We start from the raw sequence: 20187 nt of genomic DNA on the forward strand, positions 1-20187 counted from the left end.
TTGTTATACTCAAAATTTGTTTGAAATTGAATTAATTTTTATCTTGTCGGTTAATTGGCTTAGGGTGATATATGCTTCTTGGATGGAATAATGAGTTTGTGATTAACTCTGTATTAAGATTCATAGCATCTTCTAGTTATTTGCAAAGGAAATTTATAAATTAAGCTAATGTCATATGGGTTGCTTGAGAAAGATGTCCATGTTCTTATTGATGGGTACTAATGACTGTCCACATTTAGTTCTTCAATATCCTATTTGACAAGCTTTCCATAGACATTTCTTTGCCATACTAAGTATTTTTGAAAACATATTTGAGTAGAAGCACTATAGTAGATACTACATGATGTTTTAACAAATAAAGTAATGGGTTAAAGATTATTATTTCCAAGGTATTATGTCATAGTATTTTAATTGTAATGATCTTAGACTAATGATATTCTTGAAGGTAACTTTGACATGCAGCAAGAAAGACAATCTACAACCAAAGCTATATTGTGCCTACAACCAAAGCCATAAATTCTCATAGCCAAAGCCACTAGTGCACATGGCCAAAGCCATGGATGCTGATAGCCAAAGTTACAAGTGTTCACAGCCAAAGCCATGAGTACATGAAGTCAATGATCACAATTGTTTACAACTATTCACCAGAAATAGCTTTTTGCAGTTTTTGAGAAATACTAATAAAGCATAAAATAACATCTACTAGTTGGTAGACATAATGGAAACTCTCTAGCAATTGAATTTAATTTCATACATTCACATATCTAATTTAATGTCATACACAAACATATCTAATTTAATGTCATACATGAACAAACATATACTATAAAATGATAACCAATAATGTCATATACATTAACAAACACATAATATATTATGATAACCAATAATGTCGTATATGAACAAACATATCATATATTAACCAATAATGTCATACATCAAATATAGAATGTCATATGTACCTCAAATGTATGTCGAATATGTCTCTCTAATGCCTATATATATACATGGGGAAGGAAACAAGTGTGTGTGTGTGTGTGTGTGTGTGTGTGTGTGTGTGTGTGTGTGTGTGTGTGTGTCGAATATCTCAACTACATCTTTAACTTCCCATGAGGGGAAGGAAACAAGTCTCTCAACATCCTGTACCATCGTGTGGAGGGAGACAGTGGAGATGACAGGGCCCTCCTGACACACTTACTTGACCTCTTGTTGAGGCTCTTCTCCAGGTCCAACTGATACAAAGAAAGTAGATATGAATCAATATTTATTATACATTGAAATCAAATATATGTACACACAAAATCAATTATTTTCTTACCGTCAACAAATAGTCACTCTGTAAGTCCACCTCAAATGCTCGTGGACGATCAGGCATGAAAAGACCCTACAACAATTCAATAAATATAATCACTTATAAATAACATTAGAAATTTTGAGACTAACTATTATAAACAACAACTAAAATGAAGAAAATTCTTTCATACCTCTGTCAGTGGTTGTGAGCTAGCTATAGCTGTGACCACTCCACTATCAACAGACTATCGCAGATGAGGTGTGTCCGACATCATGAGCTGCATGTCATACAATACATGTTATATCTAACATGAAACATGGAATAAATATAATCAAATGAATTAAATTAAAATGAAACAATTGTACCTATGTGAAGCTCATATGATGTCTCTGCTCTATGTCTGTGGTAAAGGTTGAGTGTCCTGTGGAGAACTGATGCACATGCATAATTTTTTTTGTCAATCCTTAATATGATTACGTAATAAATATATGTATTAATTAAAATGATTAAATTGATACATACCTCAGGACTCATTGAAGGGACAAAAAATGGGCTTGGAGGATCACTGCTAGGCCCAGCAACACTTTGACCCTAAATTTTGAACAATGTCAATAAATGTTAATTAATTAATCATTCACTATACATATGAAATGTGATCAAATTAGTAATTTACCTGTGTATCAATGGAAAATGTCTCATTCAAGAACTCATCGATGACAAGCCCATCATCTGCACCATCTCTGGCATGAGTGCCAAATGTGCATAGGGATCCGCATGAAGTGCACATGTGACCACGATGCATAGAAGGCTCCCCCTCAACTAATGGGCTCGTGGAATGGATGAGGGTCTGTGTCAAAGCATTAATGGTCCCTAGAGTGCTGGCCTCTACATGTTCCTTCACAACTGAAGGAATAATCACATGCTCGTGTTGTGGATGGACCACAGGTGCCCTAACTACATTAGGGTCATGACATGCTCCTGGCCTCTCAAATGATGAACCCCCACCTCTACCCTAGGAGTCTAACATATCAAAATAATTGGGGATCTCCCCAAGGACAAACTCATAATATAATTTCTTCAAAAAATACATGGGGACCTCGTGATTGTTGCAAGGAGGGGCATCAAAAACCATCCACCACCTATCCCAAAAATTATTTCTAATAGCATTGTGTATGCACCAATGGATGGGGAATTGTTTAGTATCCTCTCTAATAGTATTTGGCTCATCGGGTTTTCTAAATAATGCACATATACTACCTTTTGATATTTCTTTTTTTTTAACATCTTCATATGACAATTTATTTGCATAAAATCTTTTTTGTTCATTCCTCTTAGCCTGCCAAATATCTAACTAACCACTAACTGAGGCTATTTGAGTGTTAATGGATTCGAGGGATGATGCCAATTGAGCCCTCATTGGATTGGTTTTTCTGAATTCTTTCAACCGAGCAATGAGTCTTTATAATTTAGTTTTGCCTCTCTGTATTTCATTTCTTATATTTTCTTGTGTGCCTGGCGAAGGTCTTACAATTGGTTCGGGTTGTGGAATTTGTTCTTCTTCTTGAGGAGGGTTTTGATTTTGAGGTTCTTGAGGGTTTTGTGGATTTTTTGGTTGATTATGGACATTTCCTAATAAAAAATCAATTGAAATCCAACTAAATAAATAGATCTAAATGAAATTTGTAAAAAACCTACAAAAGAATATCAAAAACCAATAAAACAATATGGAAAACATATTAAACAATGCAAAGTTAATTTTATATCACTTACCTCATCGTCGTGGGTGTGCTTGTTGTCTTGGATTTCGTCGATGAGGAGGCATTTTGGCAAATGGTGGTGAATTTTTGCTATCAAACCCACGTACGCGCTGTTGGAGAGCCAAAAAACAAAATAAAAATGATGGGCCGCGGGTCTGCAACCCATCATATAACTTTTTGAACATCAGAATAGCGCATACACGCTATTGAAAATTAGAAAAAAAAAAAAAAAAAACTTGTCATCTTTTTGGCACCACAACTTGGTGCATATGCCCTCATAGATTCTCATCTCACATGAGTGCTCTTTCTATGACTTTTTGATTTTATAAGAAGTGAAACATCTTTTAGTTTTACTAAATTCCCATCGATAATTGCATCAATGGATTTGAGGAAGCGTTGCTCCTACTTTCATTAGTTTCCTGCCTGATCTTTTCAATGATTTAACTTGTAGATGTGTTGTTATTATGGTTTATGTCCATTAGGAATTTCCCTTTCATGTAATTTTATTTCATCTATCATTACCTTATCTTTTTTATTTTCTTTGCTAACCCTTGGTTAAATTAGGAATTCATATAGTTGCATCGTTATATTGCATCCATTTAAAAACAAAAAATATGAAAAATATATCTCTTTTTTGTGGTTAATTTTGAAATAGCAAGCAGATTGATCATCTTATTTGAAATTGGTTAGAACCAGAAAAGGCCTCTTGTAAAAAAAAAAATTTATCTTCAATTGAGTAAAGTCCAATAGCTCGCAAGACAAAATGAAACCTTGGAGTTGATCTTGATCATCTTTTCAAGAGAGGAGTTTGAAAGGATTCTTGTTGATAAGCATTGTGCAAAATGATAGCTCAAAAAGATGTTGTATATTATTGACTATGTATATTCTTTGAGCTTATAATACCCTATGACTTGTACAGTGGATGATTAAGCATTTTGATTATTGCCCAGTGACATCTTATGTAGTTGTATTATTATGTAAATGGATTCCTACTAGTGATTATTCCATGATGTGGAATTTGGTTATGTGCTAGCTTTAATATTAGTAAAATTTTTACATGTGACTAAACATCATGGGAGTGTTAGGAGATGTAATCTATTTATGATGGTTGTATATATGTGAGTTATTGCTTCCACTATTTTATCTCTTGTTGATTATTGCTTCCACTGTATAATCTGTTGTTGTTTATTATCTTTCAAAAAAAATGTTTGGGAAATTTAATGAATCTTTGAGTTAATTTCTTTTGGGTTCCATGGTGGTGCATTACAACACGCATTCCAATATGATTCATGTCAAATTCACCAACAAAAACTCTATTTGATGTGCCAAATACTGTGTATGATACTTAGACAATTTTCTATGTATGAATATCATAACTTAATCTTCAAAAATTGTCTTCTTCAACTGTAGATATGTCCCCATAAATGAAAAAATCAAATATCTACCTTAGCCAAATTGCTAGCAATCTGCCCCTTTGGCATTGATGGGAACATGTGGGAAAATTGACTAAGTCCGAAAAACTTACAACTTCAAAAATTTACAAAATTTTGCCTTAACAAAATTTTCAAAATGCAAAACTTGTGGATCATTAAATTTTAACCACCTTTCCTTATATCTCCTAATTACATTACATAAATCTCCCTTTGACTAATCTTCCTTTCATACTTGTCTATACAACATACAATCTATTTTCCTTATCTTTTACTCACATTATCTTTATCCTTCTATGTACATACATATATACAATTTGATAGCAATGACACAAGTGCCAAAATTAATGTACAAGTCAAAATTGCATTACCTTTGCTTCATGCAAAATTTGAGAGTCTAGAGATGCAGTCTATAAACCGTGTCTTCAGGCTCTCAAATTCTTTCTGCCAGGTGTCCTTTACTACCTCTAATATGTTGAGCAATGAACATAGCCATAGAATGCCACCTCAACTACATTTAGGTTTATATATAACTAATTATCATATGATGTCTTGGCTGCAAGACATTCTTCAAGTTGTTTCTATATATTACTAATCTTCAGTATTAGATGCTCTCTTATCAAAGATAACCTCTTTATCACTCTCTCTTTTCTTAATTCAATGATTATGATATCATCATGTACTTGTGCAATTCCTACCTCAAGATCTTCAATGTTTCTATCTGACTACTGTAGTCTAGTTGTCAAAACTTGTAATTCATTCAACTTAGCATTGAACTCATCATTCATGCCATTGATGTAATTGTATGGAGAAGTACATTGTTCATACAATTTATTGCCTTCCTCTAGACATCTTCTTAGCTTTTTAATGTAGGTATCAAGCGTATGTAAATAATTTCTCACATTAGTGCACATAATGTCAAATAATTGTGCATCATGCTTGATCTACGCTTGACTAGCTGCTACCTCTACTAATTGATTAAGTTCACTATCAAGTGCACTTATCATCTTGACTTCTTTTTCTTGTAGATCAATATCTCTTACTCTAACATATAAAAATTCTTGTAATTTGTTTGAAATCTCACCTAAGGCTATTTCTAAATCTTGACCATTTTATTCTTTTCAAATAACTTACTTCAAGATGATATCAAACATTGTTGATCATCATCATCAATTAAGTTCTCATGAGTTGTTACCAAAGACATCTTTCCTTTCTTCTCTTTCTCTTATTCTTCTTCTTATTTCTTCTCTTTCTCTTCTTACTTCCTTTTCTCTTCCTCTTCATTTTTCTTTTGTTCCTCATCTATTTTATTCTTGTCTTCCTCTAATTTCTTGTGCTCTTCCTCCTTTTTTCCTCTTGTCATCTTCTTCAAGTTTCTTCTTTTCATCTTTTATTTCCCTTCTTCTTCATCTCATCCTCTTCAAGTTTCTTCTTCTTCTCTGCTTCTAATCTTTCATCTTGTTTCTTTCTCTTCTTATCTTCTACTTCATTATCCTTCCTATCTTCCTCTTCTTTTCTCTTTTTCACTTATTCCTCTAATTTATTTTTCTTTTCAACTTTTAAGTTCCTATTTTATTGCTTTTTTTAATCTTCTTCCTTTTTCTTTTCTTCTTCTTGTTCTTCATTCTTAGAGCTGGTGTAGCTCACCAAAATGCCAAAATTAGTTACATAGTATTTAAATGGATCCTCTATACTATCTAAAGTGATCCTTGTATTTTCCACTTGCATGGTATCAGTACCAATAGAGACTTGAAAAATTGATTCTTTTGTTGTTGTTGCTACTGCTCCTTGTTCTTAGCTTGATGTGGAGGTCATAAAATTTACAATAGCTTGCTTAGTTTCTTTGTTCACCTCCTCATAATTTATGCCCATAAGTAAAATTGCTTTCCTTTCTTTTCTTAACAAGGGATCAAATTTTCACTATTCTCTCCATATCATCATCACTATTTAATTCATAGAATTTTTTGATCAGATTCTCTCTGATTTTGTTATCTTCATCTACTATTCTTCTTTTTATGTTAATCAGTCTATTATATAGATCTTGTGGTATATCCTTCTGTATATGTTTGAACTTATTATTTGTTAGGATCATATGCCTAACTACGACATTCTCTAACTACAATATATCTATGTTGTTATAATGATCATAGAACTTATCCAACCATAAAGATTTGTTTGTGTTAAGAATTTGAACATTTAAGTTCTCAACCTTTGGATTCCTTTACTTTCTTCCAGAAAGTGTCTTCAACTCTTCCTTGGGTTTCTCTACCTCTCTTGCCTCTATTTCCTCTTCCTTTGATTCCTCATATTCAACTATAAATTTTTTTTCTTCTTTTCCTAGTCTACTAGCTATTTTCTTGGTCCTTTTCTTGGGTTGTGGCTTACTTGATTCTTGTTTCACTCTTGTTAGTCATGTTGATCTCTTGGTGTTGCTAGGAGTTTCTATCTGGACCTTTGTTATGCTTACCTCTTCTTCACTTTTCTTCTTTTGCATGGGTTGTACAACTATAGTTTATACCTAAGAGAATGTATCGTAGGCTATAGTTGATGCTACTACTCAAGATTCTACAATAGTTATACCTTATGATGGTCTTTTTTTTGCAACTGGTGTCACATGTAATGCCTACCCCTAGTTGACTTCTTTTATTGTATTGTCGAATTCATTCAGGCCTATTTTTTTTTTTATGTTTATAATTATCAATACTTGGTTACCAAATTAGATTTGATGTATTTCATACTCAGTTTATATATATGTGATGAGTTACTGAGTTATTTCAAGTGTTTATGATTGTTTCAATGATGATATATGTATGTTCATTTAATGACTTTCAGTTATTTCATGATGTTAGTTAGAGGAATGATTTATATGCAGTTTCTATGGTTACTTACCCCATACTTACATGTGTATGGTGTACATGTATGTTTTACTTTATGATTGATGTTTCTGATGTGGTTGAGGAAGGAATTTGTAGTCACCTGCTAGTCGAGATCTACACGATGTACCACTCCCCACCATTGTATGTTGAGTTTAGAATATATGTGTTTGTACATGTGTGGATTTCATGTAGATTGCAAGTCCCAGGTACTGACTTCCCTGAATTTCTAGGATGAGCGTACCTATCACAATAGTTCAATGGTATAAGTGGGGAGATAAAGTCTTGAGTCCAAATCCTAACCTAAGCCAATTGTCCTAGAAAATAGGACAAGTATCTGAGTTAGTTTTACCCTTCTAAATTCATCAAGTGACATGAATTTATGATTTTGACCCTGAAGTTTGATTATGTGCCTTCACTTGTAGTTGAGTTTTCATATTTTGTCTTGTGGGTTTGTGATTAATTTTGGTTATTATTTAATCAAATTAGAAGAATTATAAATGATTTAATTTAATGGGAATTTTGTACAGAAAATTCAATATTTAATTATATGTAATTAATTGAGAAAATAAAAGAATTAAATTTAAAGATAAAGTTATAATTCTAATTTTGGAGCATAATAATATTTATTTAATTTAATAATAATATATTTAGGAGATCATTTGTAAATAAATGCTAAATATTATTATTACTTAATAAATATTTCTATTAAAAATGCTTCAAAAATTAATTAAAGAAAGAAAACGGATTAATTTAATAAAGATATTTTAAATTACAAAAAGTGTGCATAAAAATGTAAAAGTTAATAAAATATTAAAAAGAATTTGATCAATGAGTTCCCTCGCATGATTCCACAATCAGAGTCCCAAATTAGGGGAGAAATCTTTATCAGAGATCTGGAGTTCATTTTTCAAGGACAAGGTTTTGGAGAAGCAATTTTTTTTCAAAGAAGGAAGTGTTCAAAAGAAAAGGGGTTTCTCTTGTTCTTCATGGGATTGCGTGTTTGCGTGTTAGCATCAGATTTAGGTAGAATCTTGTGATTAATTGATGCAATAAGATTTCTATCTTTCCAACCTTCTATCTGCTTCATGTTTAGATAGATTCATTCTCAGATATCTATAGATTTGTTTGATATCATTGATGAAACTTTGTTGTGAATCTTAATTTATATTCGTATCGAAGTTATTTGTGTTTGAGGAATGGAGTTTTTGAAACCCTTGTTCATTTAAATTTTAAACATATGAGTTTTGAATTAAAATTTGAGTTTTAGAAAGTAAATTTGAATATTTTTTCTCAGTTTCCCTATCAAAGTTTATGATCATGTTTTTATAAGAAAAAATTATTTTAAAAAAAATTATGGGAGGGGCACATTTGTTTTTGTTTATATAAAAACAAAAAATATATGTTAAAAAAATAACAAATATATATTTTGGGGGGCGGGACCACCAACCCCCCACCTACCCTTTCTCCCTACCCCCACAGCATACGGGAGCACAATGGATCTACTACGACAGCAGCAAGTATTGCTAACACAAGACCTGCTACGATCGTAATAGTCTATTGTGGTAGCGTACAACTGCAGGCTGGTGGACCTTTAAAAAAGCTAGGATATTATTTAATAACTATTTTTAAAAAATTATTAAATTAAATTTTAGTAATGGTTTTTAATAATTTTTATTAATTATTAAATTTATTAATAATTAATAATTTTTATTTTTAGTTTAGTATTTATTAATTAACTTAAATAATTTAGTTTTATTAAGTTTTATTAATAAGTAAATGTGATTTTATACATTTAAATTAAAATGACTATTATTTAATGATTTTTTATTATAATAATCTTATGATTATTTTATTTAAAAATAATCGATAATTATTATGTAATAATTATTTAAATTACTTTATGATATTTAATCAAGATGTGAATTTGTGAGTTAATGGTAATTGTGTAATCGGTTATTAAAAGGTGAAAATGGGTTCAATTATATGGGGATTTTATGAACTTTATCAAATCAAAAACTTACATCGAAATGAAAACTCGAACCTTACTGTAAATTCAAACTATGTATTTTCAAAACCAAACAAAACTATGAAAATACATTGTTTGTTGTATATTTTCTTATATGTTGGGTTTGGGGTTGACTTAGAGTGTTGTCCAGTTTCAAGATGTCTTCTAGAGGCCAATAATAGATTGTTTTGATGATGTCATATTTTTTTGTAAGTATGTACTTGATTTTGAATCAGTCCTGTTAGGACGATTGTATGGGTAAAATCTATGATTTTGATCAATGATGCCTTTTTAGTAATTTTCCAGTTGCTTGCTTAAGGATTGAAGAGTGTTTATGGTTGTATGAGACTTTTTTCTTCTGTTGAAGCCTAGGGTAGGTTATCTATATGTGATGTTGGGAAGTGGCTTGCAATGGAGGCCAAGGCTCTAAAGAGGCTGATGGGTAACCCAGTTTAGGTTATTTTAATAAGTGATAACACTACATTAAATGAGAGTAAAATGAAATAATCAGAGTCTTTGTCTTTCCTCGCCCATGCCTCAAGTGCTAATATAGACTAGGATGGGAGTAGAGAGGATGCTTGGTTGCGACCTGGCTTAGTTAGTATGCCTTATCAGTTCGAAAGGATACTAGTGTTGCATAGAGTTAGTACGGGGTTGGAGTATTAAAAGACTAGTTGAGTAACCTTAGAGTTGGCTCATGTAATGGCACTTTTCCACTTGCATAGTAAATTCCCTATGAGTCTTTTTTCTCCCTCTAGGTTTAGATGTCACTTATGTCTTGGTACCTTGAGTTAGATTACTTTTAGGCTTTCCTTGACTTGGATATTACTTTTGACTTTTGGGATTATTAGCCTATTTGGGACTTGAGACTATCGCCTCAGTGTGGTGGGAGTGGAACCTTTTTGGGTTACCACGAGGTCAAGCGGTAGTGCTTTTTACTTTTACCATTGAGATTTGTCAGTTCGATGTCATGGCTAGAGTTCTATGTTCTACATTTTCTTTCATTCTATCTTTGTGTACTATGATGGATGGTTGTACCGATTGTAATGTATTTTATTTCATGGATCTTAAAGAGATGATGTAATCTATGTTATGATGTATATTCTTTTAGCCTTTCATATCTTATGACCTGTACAGTGGATGATTGTGCATTTTGATTATTGCCAAATAGCATTCAGGATAATTGTATATTATTTGAATCGATTTGAACTTGTAGTTAATCTTTAATGTGGATATGTTATATATATTGGTTTTAGTATTATTTAAACTTTAATGTGATTCAACATGATGAGACCCCTAAGAATTGTAATCTATTTTATGGTATGTCTTTATTTTTATGTTATTGCTTCTACTATTTTATATCTATTGTTGTTATGTTATTTTATTTTATTTTTAAATTTTGGAAAACTTAGTGAAACTTTAGGTTAATTTCTTTTGGGTTCCTTGGTGGGGTGTTACATCACATACATTATTCCTTCCTGACCACTTTGCCTCATACCAAAAACTATTTGTCTTATAGTTTCCACTTCTTCTAGAGTCATTTTAGCTTCCTCCATGATTTTCCTCATTGTAGCCTCCACTTTCTTCTTTGAAGATTTCTCAAGTTGAGCTTGAGCAGTTGATTTCATAATTTCTTCATAGGTTCCAAACCTATTGAATTCATCATTTCTTATTTATTTTATAATTACTTCCATATATCCCTCAACTTGCTCCTTAGTAACCTCATAACCAAGTAGTTCAACATAATTCATTCTTGGTTTTACTAGTTCTACTTAGGTAAAATTAGTATCAACCATAAAGAATATATCATTCTTGAATTTCCTCACAACTGAAGGTGGGATTTTGTACCTTTGTGTTATTTCATCTTGGAATGTCTTCACAATAAGAGATGCACTACTGTTAATCTTATCAACTAGATGTCTTATTTACACATTAGTTATCTTCTTAATTGTGCACTTATCATATTAAATTAGTTCAGTCACACATAGGAACTAAAATCTCTTAATCAAATGGAAAAATATATAAGTGATTAATGTTCTAAATCTGAATTGACTATTCTTTACTTTCTTTATTCTTTCCAAGTTCTCTATCAACTATGCTCTCAAGATTTCACACATGTTGACCTTTACTCTTTCCTCACACATCTTATAGGTTGCATGTATAAAACCTATTTCCATGTCATCTTCTCTGGAGCTAACACATATCTTGGATGTCATGATCCTTCACATAAATCTCACATCATGTTTCTTTATCTTACTTATCACAATTCCTCTTCCATTGTATTCAGGCTTTGTGTTTTCCAACACAAGTTTCTTCACATTCTTTTCATTCACTAGAATTAATCCTTCATTGCACAAGCCAGTCAATTCATGAATTAGGTTAGCTAATAAATCTATTATATTGTCTCCTAACTAGAACTATCCATCATATATCCTACCCAATATAACTTTTTCCCAATCCTCATTATCAAAGTTATGTGAAAATAAAATCTTGATTATCTCGATCTATTCAATGTGTTCTTAACCAGGTTTAAAGCTCATGTCTTGGTTGTACACATCATCGAGTTCCTTTGATATGCTTCCTTCACCTACTATTTCAAACTTGCTTTTCAAGTAACTTCCTACATTCTCCAAATACAACACCCCATCTTGAATAATGGAAAATATTTTCCTAAGGTCTTCCTTTAAGGATTGAATAGGGTTAATATTGATCTCAAGGTTAGCCTCAATCTCAACACTGTGAATTAAACTCCTATCCATGCTTATCACAAATTATGAATTCAAATTCACAGATAAAGCTTTTGAAAGATAATTTCGCTTATGGTAAATACCTATTTTTTTCATAATTAGGGCTTCTTCTTGTTTACACATGATAACTCTTTAAATTTCACCTTAAATTCACTCCAAATCACTTCTTTGATTTGTACAAACTTTAATGCTTCTCAATCAATCAATTATGATCCTTAAATTGCTTACAATTCATTTTTGCATCAATTGTGTAAGTACGCAATCAACAAAAAAGTTATTTCTAGTTACCACAACCTAATTTATTTTTCACACTCACATATGATCTCCAAATCATTTGTGCTCTTAACCACTACTTTACAACATCATGTTGTACCTCATAATAACTACACAAACCTTAACTCTCTCTGACATCATCTTTACCTTTCTGATGCTTGATCTCTTATCTAAAGTACTTAATTTAAGTAAGATTAATCAAAGACAATTGATGACTTCAATCTTCCTCAAGGCTTTTCAAATTTTTGTTCTTCCAACACCAAGTATGATCTTGGTGGATCTTTAGCTTGGACAAATACCTTTATGAATTCTTCTACATGTTCCTTCAAGCTTTCTTTGTTACTTTCTTTGATGCTTTTTACTCTTCTATTATTCCTATTCATATTTCTTCTGAAGTTTGGATTCCTATTAATGTTCCTCATATCTAATCTATCGAATCTTTCTATATGCCCAAATTTGTTACACAACTGGCATACTAGTGTATTGTTTCCAAATCTAGGTTTAGGCTGGTTTACAGGTGCTCTAAAATTTCTAGTTATGTGTACAAAGTTGTAACACTTGTAACACATAATGTTGTTCCTTGATCCATCATGTCCTTCTTTAGATCTTCTTCCTAAGTAGTTAGTACCTCTAAACGTTGTACTATTGATATTACTATTATTAAACTTAGGTCTCTTACAATTAACTTCTTTATGACCAAAACCATTATAGTTATAACAATAAAAATTAGTAACATGTTTAAATGGCTTACCTATGCATTTCCTTTTTATATGACCAATTTCATTACATGCTTAACATGTACCTTTGAATCCATAGCTGACTTCTTTAGGTGACTTATTTTTCTTAGATTTCTTAAGTTCATCAGTCTTTTTGGGTTGATCAACTTGTTCAATCTCCTTAGGTGAATTATTAAATTGATTTAACTCAACCGTGTTTATATATTCTTTCCCTTTCATAGGATGATGAATTTCTAGACTAGCTTCATTTGTACCTTCAAATTTCTTAGCTAATTTTCCTTCAATAAAGTATCCAAGACCAGTTTTATCATAAGAAGGTCCCTTAAAATACATTTGTTCATCAATCTTCTCAGTATTGGAGTATAACTTATCTAAATGTTTCTTAGTCTAGGTTAGAACTCCTTTAATAATAGCATTATACTTCTCAAGTTCTACATACTATAACTTGGTAGATTCAAGTTCATATATAACTTTCTTAAGGTTGTATCTTAGATCTACATTCTTAGATTTCAGATCTGACTCAATTATACTATCATCTTTCTTCAAGCTCAATTTTAGATTAGTAATATTCAGTTCATGTTTCAGGATCTCATTTCATTTCTTCAATCTCAAAACTTCATGACTATCCTTGATTTGATCTTTAGGCTCCTTTTTGGACTTAAGATGATCAATCTTGTCTTTCAACTTCCCAATGTAGTCTTTTGCATCTCATATATTTCTTTCAATTTATCTATTTCTTTGGCAAGAATATCAATCTATTCAAGAGCTTTTTCTAGGTTCTTCTATAGTTGTTTCATATCCATAGGGATCTTACTCAACCTATTAAGCCTTTTCTAAGTAATTGTGCTCTATTACCAATTTTTAGTAATAGGAAATGCTGAAAGGGGGGGATGAATCATTATTTTACAAACTTTAGCCCAAAACTAGATATTATTAATAGCCTTACAACTTTCATATGAAAGTAAACTTATTATGTAGAACAATAAACATGACCATACAATAAGAGAACTCATAATACCACATTTTTTTAATTAGGGAAACCCTGGCCATGGGAAAACCTTTGTGGGGATGGTACTCACAAAATGATCCACTAATCAAAAGCATGTGGTTAAAGATATTGACCCTATTAGGGGTATATTACATCCATATAGTATCTCGGTCCTTGTTAGAGGACTTAGGCCTTGTTAGAAGCCTCAAACTTGTTAGGAATTGATATATAAAAATAAAAAATGTATCCAAGATAATCCCACTTCCTAAACATGCAATATATAATATAGTTTCTTAATACAAACAATTAGATGCAAAAAAAAATCTTTCGCATTGTTGTTGATATCTTCAATATCTTGTATTTTCCTTTGTTTCTCTATAATAAACTTCATCTTAGTTCAAATTACTCTAATTATACATCAGAATTTTCATATCACATATATCACTCTATATCACACTTATCCACATTGACTTTGCATTTCCAATCTCTCCTTTATACCTTTACAATTACAGTATTATTTCCCAATCGGCTTGCATGCATTTACACACTTTACAAAATGTTTTATTATAATTATATGACTTATGGTTAACATCTAAGATATCATGCCTATTTAGTTAAGTAATTTTTTTTAAAAAAAATTAAAATTCATTAACCCAAAATACCCATTTCTATGTTATGCTTTGTTCTGCCTCTATATTGTTGTAACTAGGAATTAGCTCATAATAATGCATGTAGTTTCTATACTAACCTACACTCTCACATATGTCATCATCATAGTTTGTACTACCTTTCCTTTAGTGTCCACATTCCAAAATGAATTTTGTGACATTCTCCAACCAAAACTCCATCTGATGTGCGAAATAATCAATATGATACTTAGACAATTTTCTAAGTATGAATGTCACAACTTAATCTTCAAAACCTGTCTTCTACATATTGAAGATATGTATGTTGCAATGAATGAAAAAATCAATGTCTACCTTAGCCAAATTTCCAACAAGATCCAAGAGAAAGAAGAAGAGTAGACTCGTGGAAACTGACAGTGAATTTGGTGATGATCTTGATGAACCTAAAGCACTATTGGCCAGAAGTCTACCAAGAGAAAAAGGAAAATAAAAAGGTAAAATTATTATTATTTTTTTCATATGTAACAAAGTTGGTCATATTTCTACAAGGTTTCTTCATAGAGATGACAAGAAGGAAAAGAAAGACTTCAAGTATAGAGGAAGGAGAGACAATAGAGATAACTGAGGTAACAAATACTACAAATATAAAGGTAATAAATCTTGCCACATTGCTAAAGAATGTGGTTCTAATAGTAATTTTGATGATCATGATGAAGAAGTGTTTTACATTGTAATGAAAGATGATTTTAATGAAGATGAAAAAATTTCATTAATTTCACATGTGATTAAGAATGATAAATGGATAATTGATAGTGATTTCTCACATCATATGACTAGTGATACAAGTTTGAGAAGCTAGAACATTATAATGGAAGTAGTGTTAAGTTTGGAAATGATGCACCATATTTTGTGAAAGATAAAGGATCAATTAAACTGAATGATAAGATTAGATGTGAAAATACATATTGGGTTGATGGTTTTAAATATAACTTTTTGAGTGTGGCACAGTTGATCAGTTCAAGTGACCAAATTGAATTTCAAAATGAAAAGGAAAAGATCCATGATGCTACTAGTGAACTAATTGGAAGTGGAGAGAAAATAAGAGGTAACTTGTTATATCTAGACTTATCTGAAGATACTTGTCTATTTGCACAATTTGAGGATATTTGGTTATGGCATAAGATGCTATGTCATGTGAACTTTAATATTTTTGTAAGAATTAGTAATATGGAAAGAGTAAGTGGATTACCAAGAATAAGTAAACCTAATAAGGTGATGTGCAAACAATGTCAAATGGGTAAAATGAAAAACTCTAGTTTCAAGAGCAAGACTTATTATTCTGATGATATTTTGGGGTTGGTTCATATTGATTAATGTGGTCCTGTTGGAGTGCAAAGCTATTATGCTGAAAAATATTTTATTCTATTTGTTGATGACTTCTCTAGAATGATAATTGTAATGTTTCTTACAAAAAAAAAGTGATAAATTTCAAATATTTAAGTGGTATTTTAATAGTGTTGAAAAGGAAATAGGAAAGAGTCTGAAGTGCTTGAGTTCTCATAGAGTAGGTGAATTCATATCACATGAGCTCAACATATTCTACAATGACAAAGGAATCAAGAGAGAAATGAGTGCACCTAGGACTCCACCACATAATGTTATAACTGAGAGAAGGAATAAATCTATCATGGACTATGTAAGAACACTGATTATGGAGAATAATATTTTATAGAAGTACTAGGGAGAATCTATAAGTATTGTAATCTACACTCATAACTGAGTACAAGTGAAGAAAGGTACAACCAAAACACCTGTTGAACTTTGGTACATGGCTATGCATCTAAATAATGTTAATTATTTCAAAGTCTTTGGAAGAAAGTGTTACATATTGAAAGATGTAAGAAGAGGAAAACATGATGAAAAAAGTGATTAAGGCATATTTTAGGATATTCCACAAAAGTAAGGCTTATGAGTGTTTGAATTCTAACACAAATAAAATTGTAGAATGTGCAAATGTTAGAGTTATTGAATTTATAGAAAAGTTAGTGGATGTCAAGAATCAATAGATAGGTACTATCAAGGTTCACTAGAAGAGTTATGTAGAGCATTAGCAGACTTCTAAGAATCAAACTATAGGAGCTGAGTTGCAGATAGGCACTACCGACCATCAGAAAGAGGAAGTCGAGTTGGAGTGGGAAATACCTCAGGAAAAAGAACAAGCAAAATCAAGTGAACCAGAGAAAGAAGAAAGAAGATATGAAACTGTAGTGGAAAATTAAGAGAGAAGACATCATACACAATATCAAATTAGTGGAGAAAAATATTCAAGAGTCCTAACAAGAAGAAGACTGCAGAGTGATACATGCTTATAATGTGAGTTTGAACCTAAACCAGTTAAAGATGCTTCAGAGAATGAGGATTAGATGAAGGAAATGAATGAAGAAATTGAGAAAGGTGAAGTCCCAAGGAACAAAGAAAAAGGTGAAGTCACAAGGAACAAAGAAAGACTAGTTTGTAAGGGATATGCATAAGAAGAAGGAATTGACTATGGTGAGACTTTCACCCCAAATGCAAGGTTGGAAGGAGTAAGAAAATTTTCTTTCTTATGTTTCTTACAAATGAATCAAATTATACCATATGGATGTCAAATATACATTTCTAAATACAATCTTAGAGGAAGAATTCTACATTGAACGACCTCAATAATTTTTTGATCCAAGCAAGAAGAATATGGTATATAAGTTACACAAAGCTTTATATGGTTTTAAGAAAGCCCCTAAAGCATGGTATGAATGATTACACAATTATTTGGTGAAAATTTGATTTGCAAGAACTAATGACAATAGATATTTGTATCTACAAAGTGAAATTGCAAGAAAAATATTGATAGCTCAAATTTTTGTTGATGATATCATATTTGGTGGAAAGGATTCAATGTGTAAGTAATTTTCTGATCAAATGAAAAAGTAATTTGAGATGTCAATATTTGGAGAGAAAAAATTCTTTGTTAGAAGTTTATCAGATGAACAAAGGTATTTAAAACACACAATCCAAGTATGTCAATGAGATATTGAAGGCTTTTTAAATGGAAGATTTTAGACCAGTTGGAAAACCTATAGCTACTAGATATAACTTTTTAAATAATAATGATTCAACTAAGGTGAATCAAAAATTATATAGGTCAATGATTAGAAAACTTCAATATGTTGTGCATGGTAGACCTTATATTGCATTACTAGTTGGTATTGTTGCTAGATTCTTTGGTAATCCGAGAGAAAATCACATGATGGCAATGAAAATGATTCTAAGATATCAAATTATGGCAATGAAAATGATGGCACTTTCTTTCTAGCAAGGAGATTGAGTTCATGAACAAAAAAGAAACAAAATTGTATTTCTCAATCTATAGTAGAGGCTGAGTATACTGCTACAATAGTGAATTGTTCTAACATTTTGTGGATCAAGCAATTGTTGAAAGGTATGAAGGAATAAATTATTAAACCTATTTTTATTTACTATGATAACACAAGTGCTATAAACATAGAAAAGAACCCTATGATGCACACAAAGACTAAACATATTGATGGAGGAGCATCTTGCATCTAAAAATGAAATGGGGCATAATTTATAGTAAAAAAAAAATTAAAAATTAAATTTTTTTTTTAAAAAAAGAGAGAGAAAGTGATGAAAATTAGAGAATTATTTTTTTGACTTTTTAAAAAGATATTAAATGTAACTTGTAACTTGAGGGTTTAATTATTGTAAGGGTTTATTTAATGTAACTTTCTAGGAGCCAACTTCTAGCTTGGTTTTGGTATAAGTATAGGTTCTTGTCTTATCATTATTCATCATCCAACATGGAGGAAGTTAGCTAGAGAAGAGTAGCTAAGAAGAGAGAAGTTGAGTACAGCTAGTAGCTACGGCTTGGGAAATAAGAAGGTTGTTTGGTGGCTTGTGATCACAAGTTTAGATTCTTCTTGGGGTTTCTACCAGATTGTGGATCTAGGCTAGCTAGGGATGGATCTTGCAAGATCTTGTAGAATTACTATTGTAATTGCTTATGTAGTTGGCCTTAACCTGGAAGGCCTTACAACTGGGCATGTTGGATGTACATATAATGATTATATTATGAGAATTGGCATTATTTTGGATTTAAATATGTGTTATTTTTTATCTTCTGATGTGTGGTTATTTTCTAGGGGTTAGGACATCTCCTTTGGGGATTCTCTTGTGTTGCATTACATCACATATTGAGATTAAGTGTCATTACTCTAGAGAGATGGTACAAGAAAAAGAAGTGAGATTGGAATATGTGAACACAAAAGAGAAGATAGATGACATATTCACAAAGGTGCTACCTAAGTATGCTTTTGAGAATATAAGAGTTAACTTAGGGGTCATTCTCCTACCTAAAGAAAACTAAGAAGAGATGCACTATTGCATCAATTGTTATGATTAGAATATCCTACAGATTGATGCAACATATCACACTTTAGAATCTATCTAAAGGTGTAGAATCAAGAAAGTGAACTATGAGTAGATGATATTGCAAGGAGTTATGAAAAAAGATGGTCAAAATGATAGTTCTTATCAGTCAAAACAATGACATGAAGATGTATGCGAGAGAAAAGATTAGATATGTATGTGAATCTGGTAAATGTCTTTGGCATTATTGTCAAAGAGGGAGATTCACGTGTTCAAGTTACTATACAAGTATACATATAAAGAGGGAAACATATGTTGCTAGAGGTGTTGTCATCTAGAGATCATAAATAGATAGTGATGTCTGGAGGGAGCATCCAATCATCACATTAATGAGAATTAGAATAAAACTAAGAAAGAGAGAACAAACAAAAAGGGAGATGATAGTACAAATTTTTTAGAATACATATCTAAGATTTTGGATTGCATGATAACTAGAGGTGTTTTCATCAATGCCAAAGAGAGAGAATGTTGGAAACTACAATTGGAACAATTGTTATGTTGTCATTGATTTGAAATATAATGGTGAGATATTTTCAAAACTACTAGAGATACATTTACTAACATATGTTGTCATTGATTTGAAATCTAATGGTGAGATATTTTCAAAACTACCAGAGAGACATTTACTAACAATATAGAGTGCCATATCATTTGATTCATGAAGATGATTTTAAAAGAGGAGATAGAAAGGTGAGCTAGTGTTGTTGTTGAGGGATGAGAAGTTAAGTATCATGGACTTACAATGGGCTCTTGGTAAGTTAGCAATTGACAAGATAATGTGGTGTAGAATCATTCCATGAAGTAAATAAGACAAGTGAATTGATGTATGAGTGAAATGACATGAAGTTGAGTATAAATATAAGCTTGACCAAGTATCAGTGTTGGTTGGTCAATGAAGGAGCTGAAATGGAAGATAAAGGAACTTAAGAAGAAGTTGAAAAAATACATCAAGAAAGGTGATAATTATTG

This window comes from Cupressus sempervirens, chromosome 5, assembly GCF_028749045.1.
Source record: "Cupressus sempervirens isolate cs-2001-9-10 chromosome 5, ASM2874904v1, whole genome shotgun sequence".
Taxonomy (NCBI): Eukaryota; Viridiplantae; Streptophyta; class Pinopsida; order Cupressales; family Cupressaceae; genus Cupressus; species Cupressus sempervirens.